Below are 6,000 nucleotides of genomic sequence, written 5' to 3'. Positions count from 1 at the left end.
AGCTTGTAGAAGAAGCTAGAAAGTGCTAGGAGATAAGGTTGATAACTAAGCATACGTCCACAAAAGGTGGGATATCCTCGATCAAGGTGAGAAGATAAGTATGACTTAGATAGGCAAAAACTCATGTGTTGTCAACAACTCCTAAACTACAACTGTTAAATAAATGCATTAACCTAAGTAAACTTAAAAGCGTAAATAATAATTATTTACTCTAACAAACAAATACCAATTGGATCTATTTTTCTCTCTTTAGATTTCTAACCTCTTTAGTTAGGGTTATGCTCTTTTCCATTAGATTTGTGACTGTTACATCAAATTCATTGGAGTTTCCATTTGCAAATAATTTAGTAGTGTCAATCTCTTGGTATTGTGTGTCATTATCTTGAGTAGTAATTTCCTTCCTTCTCTTCAATGATATCTTTAACTCATCTCTTGCTTCATTCAAATGATGTAGAGAAAGTTGTATTTCAATTGTCTATTTCTCAATAGTCTTTCCCAATTTGTAGACTTTCATCTCCAAGATCTTTCCTCAAAGTTACAAAGATTTTCTTCTAGAGAACTAAGCTCTAATAGAAATTGTTGGAAATACAATAGGAAAGTAAACTCTGAGGTGGGGATTAAATCAGTACTAAAAACTTTCAACCTCTAACACTATTCACCACACATCCATCTCACAATCTATGCATATAAACTAAAAAACCAAATTAAGCATATGCATTCATAGCATGAAAGTAAATATTCAACACATGTATAACACAAGATATTTGGTTACCCAAAAACCCTCCAAGAAGAAGGTAAATCTAGGGTGGAGATGACACCCACAAATCTTCACTATTGTAATAATAAAGTGTATCCAATGAAGGTTGCAATGTTTGACCATGAAACATGATCTATCCTGTGAAAGGTCTGCCATGCTAAAGGCTTACAAAATTGTTAGATCTTACCCTATTAAAGGATTTAAAACACCCTACTAGAAGTGTACCTGGTAAGAGGACTTTAACTTACAATGAAGTAAGCACCCTGTTAAAAGATTTACAAGACCCTGTTAGGAATACTTTGTTAAGAGATTTAACTGATTCACCTATTAAAATGTCTTAGCAATGATCCTTCGATTAGCACTCTATTGCTTGATGTCTAATCACCCCTATACTGATGTGTACTTGATCCTTTTTGACCAAATGTACCTCTGTTGTCATCTCTTTCCTTTCCTTTGTTCTCCTTCTAACTGATTTTGCAATGTAACTTGATTCATAACACCTTAATCACCATGAATGGTTTGTTTGCGCATGCAAATTCTCTTCAAATCTCCTTAGTGTTTCTCTCTCCATCTCTATAAATTTTAGGTTTTATCTTCCTTAAGAAGGCCTAGGTGATTTAGGGTTAGGTATGAATCAACGGTAGTGATTCACCCATATTATTGTTTAAACCTTCACTTTCTTTGATTGGATATATGTCATGCATAGGAATTGACAATTAAGCTTTGTCCTTATTAACAAAGATCATAAAATAGTACTTAAGTCAGCTTCAAAAATTCTTTACATAGTAGTTTGTGCTAATACAAACAACTATGTCAAAAGTATATTACTCTGAATCTGAAGTCCCTAGTGCTCGGCACTAACTGTAACTTTAATGTTGTCACTCGACATCTAAATGACTCAGCATGCACTTCTTGCTCAGCATTTGAATCACTCAGCACATACTATTTTCTCGACATCTAAGTGACTTGGCAAGTGGCATAGCACTCACTGTTTACTCGGCATGCATTGTCTTATATGTTATGCTCAACATATGTTAATATTTTGGGATAAACTAAGTAGATGACTTAAGTGTGTAGACACTCATTAGTCAAAACCAATCTGAGATCAACATCTGTCACATTGGGCAGGTAAGTATGACATTCTTGTCCATATATTTAATAATAAAATTTGTAGATTTACATTTTTATGTACTTAATTGTCTAGATCGTACATATGACATGATGGGACCCATGCATTATTTTAAGTTGGGGGGTGGGATACATCATTTTTATCCATCCATATTTTATCGTCTAATTTATTTATTTTTCCATATAAGTTTGTACTTAAAGGAGTGATGACATGCCATGATAAAAAGGGTAAGTTTACACTGATGTGACAATTGAAGCATGTGCAACAAACTGATAGTTATGAAATGGCATGTTGTGAACTTAATACATTTAATCATGATGTGACATGCAGAAAGCATTGTGTGAACTATCATTTTTATTTACTAATTTCTATGTGGTTGTAGTCACTTTTATTTGTGTTACTTTGAATTCTTGAACTTTGCAATCCTATACTATAAATTTGGTGTTCTGGGTTTGTTAGTAGCTTGAGAATTCTTGATACAATAGTGATGGGAGGTGACATAATTTATCATGAACCTATTGTTAATGACCTTCTCCTTCAAGACCATCCTACGCAAGAATGGTTTGAAGCTGGGGGTTGATTGAATTACTTCTCAAATTGATAGCATATGATGATGTGGTGGCCTTCCAGTTCCTAAATTCTCTACATGATGGAATAGCTACTGCAAAGGGACTATGTATTGAATGTAATGAGGATATCATTGCAAAATTTCTAGGGTTATCTTATGAAGGAGAGTGATATGAAGAATACTTTGATGTCAAATCTAAAAAATCCCATTTCACCTTGCATGCCAATAGATGTCTAGACGTTGACAAAAAATAGGGCACAAGGAGGACTTCATTGCCAGAACCCTACGACTAGTGTGCTAAGTACATTATACACTACATAGCTTGTGAGGGTCAGTATCAATGGATACATGGGCTCCATTTTAAACTCCTCAGTTGCCTTCTTCACAATGATAGGCTAATGAACCTACCCAATTTCATGTTCAAACTCATGAAAAATAGGGTTGTTGCAATCCAAGCGAGTAAGCCTAATTTTTTTTGCTCATCACTATTTAATTAATTTATTAGTTGAAAAATATTTCAGGAGGGATGCAACTATAAGATGGGAATATTTCATATTAAAAGATACCTACTCACCTAGAGTCATAGGACCTAGAGGAGAAGGGATAAGTAGGGTAATTAGAACTCCTACTAGTAAAATGAAGGTCATTGAACACCTAGAACTCGCTTCCTCTAAAAATCCTCAGTCTAGAAAGAAGAAGGCTATAGCCTCTCAAGAACCCCATGTTTCTAAGAAAAAGAAGGAAAAAGTTGAGTCTTGCGAGAAACCTTTCACCCCTTGGTCTAGAATAAAAACTAGGTCTTCTACTCATATGGATGAAGGGAAAGAAGTAGAAAAATATACACAATAGAATGAACCTCAGTTTGAGTGACATAGAAAGGAAAGGACCTTAGTGCTTCTTCAAAATGGCCTTTAAAGAAGAAACAAGTTCAATTAGAAGAGACGCCTACAACTTTGGTTGAAGGAGAGCCTTCTGGTAAGAAAAGGAAAAGGATCCCCAAGACCTTACCTAAAGAATATGTTAGGAGAAGTAGGAGGAGATTTTCTAGAACTTCTAACATGGGTAGAACCCACACTAAAAGCTTTGTTTCTTCTAAAAATATAGAATAGGATACAATTAACCTTGAACCAAAGGAAGAAAGAGAAACAATTGTGACACATAAGAATGATGAGGAAACACAAACTGAAATTAATGTGTCATTAGAAAACACTAAAAATGTTCTTACTAAAATAGAGGAAGTGGTAAATGAAAATATATATGAGTGGAACGACTTGATTCCTAAGGAAGAATCATTTATTCTTGAATATAATGTGTTGAATGTGAAAATAAAATTTAGGAAGATCTTAGTGCAACAACTAGTGAAAACATCAATGTTGAAGTTTCTGAAGAAATGCAGAATCTAGTAAACAACTAGCTATGCACATTCCTAGTCTACGGTTAGAAACTCTTGTTCAATCCACAAAAAAATTAGAGGTTGAACAACCATAGCCACCTGAGATTGAGCAACCTAAACAAGATAAAGTTGGCACCCCACAATAAGAACAATGTGAACAACCACATCAAGTTGAAATGGAAAATCAAGAGAGGACAATTGCCTTGAGAACTGGAATAATAGCTCATGAAGAAGAATCAAGTCACCAAAGAGTTTATGTAGCATTAGGTTAGATTGATATGGAGAGGCAAGGATCAATACCTCCACCTAACTTGTTGACCCGCTTAACAATTGGACATAATTTGTATTAGCATTTTCTATTAGAGAAGGCTAATTGGAGGGAGGAAAATTTGAGATTGGAAAGAACTATTTATAATTAGAAATATGAATTAAGGAATAAGTCTAATGATATTACATTGTTGAAAGATAAGATCACTCAAATCACAACCATGATACCTGATTTGCTTCAATCCTGACTACCAACTCAAGTATATACTCTTTTCCTTATGGAGAAAATGTTAAATTTTCAAATGACTAGAATTGTTCAAGGACTTAGTCCCTCCCTAAACACACCTCATGAATTTCATCATGCCTTCATACACTTCTCGCCTATGATTAAGAATCTCCTTTTTTAACTCTATTTACACAACCTAGCAGTCCTAGATGATAGTGAATGGAATCCCTTAATGTAGGAGATATTCATCATAGGGCCCTTATGTCTTGGATGAAAAATGAACTAAGTAGGGGAGAACAAGAAATACCTTATAGGGGAGAAGAGATGACTACGCCCTTTCTCTTAAGGCCTAGGGATAAGGATCCTAGGCCATACTACATGGATTGGTTAAAGATGTAATACCCCAAAATTGGTACCTTGCCATTCTGAACCAATTTCAATGCATTAGTCTCTCAACATCAATCTCTTGATCAATAAAGTCATATTGTACTAGGCATTTCTGATTCTGATTGTGTTTACTTGGTCTAAGTATCAAATGTAGAGAACCCTTAGTCTACAATAATCACATGCTCTTATTTAATTCCTAATAATTGACTTGATTTAGCTAAATAAATCCTCTTAATTGAATTATTTTAATTAAAAGACATAGTGCATTAAATTAAATTAAACCTCCCCTTTGAGCTAAATACCACATGAAAAATGAATTAAATACATTTAATTAAATAGTATCTCCTCATTTCAATTATTCAATTTAAATAATTCATTAAATGTGAAAATCATCAAATATGAGATAATTTAATTAAATCCTCAAACATCTTCCAAAGATCTCATCTTGTGTTCAAAAAATGGAAACTTTGAGTTAACTTGAAAAGAAAGGGGAATAAATCAACCAACTAACTCTCAACTAGATCTTATTTCCTAAAAACTATCAAAAACTTCTCTCTGAAATAGAAACTTCCATTTGAACTCAACTATCATTTAATCTCATTTGTTTATCAAATTTAATCTTGACCATTGATTTTTTCTGGATTTCTATAAAATGAGGCATTCTACCTCTCATTTGTAGTGTGGATTTTGAGTAATTAAATTCTTTTGAATTCATGCTAGATTATTATGCATTAGATTTATTAGATTGTTAAAAAAAAATCTCATTCTAGCTTTTAGTTGCATTCATGTTAAACTAGAAATTTATTACTTATATAGATTAATACGTGTTTTACATATCATCTAAACTAGATTAATCTTATTGCATTGAAAAAATACAAAAAGACATCTTAGTTTCATTCATTCTCTTAAGTTCTTCATTCTAGTACAGTCTCTAGTCATTGAATGCCTCGATTCTGAGGGCATTTAAACTCTTACACAATAGATCAACATGTCTAGATAGTTCAAGATGAATAATATGAAATTAATTCTTGGATGAACCTTGCATATAATGACTATGTTAAAGTGTGTTGCGGAACATAATTATCACTCACAAAAGGTAGCTAATACAGAATCAGGAAGTTAGAAAATCAATCCTTTGAGGGAACATGCCTATACAGAATTTGAACAGCTAGCTGCTAGGAAACTAAGGGAAGCTAGAAGGTCTATTATGCAGAAGTGAATAAGACTTCCTAATGATTTAAAGGTAAAATAACCACACTCACTACATAACCTC

This window comes from Cupressus sempervirens, chromosome 3 (assembly GCF_028749045.1).
Source record: "Cupressus sempervirens isolate cs-2001-9-10 chromosome 3, ASM2874904v1, whole genome shotgun sequence".
Taxonomy (NCBI): domain Eukaryota; kingdom Viridiplantae; phylum Streptophyta; class Pinopsida; order Cupressales; family Cupressaceae; genus Cupressus; species Cupressus sempervirens.
The sequence above is the reverse complement of the archived record's forward strand: the minus strand, read 5'-3'. Positions refer to the sequence as shown.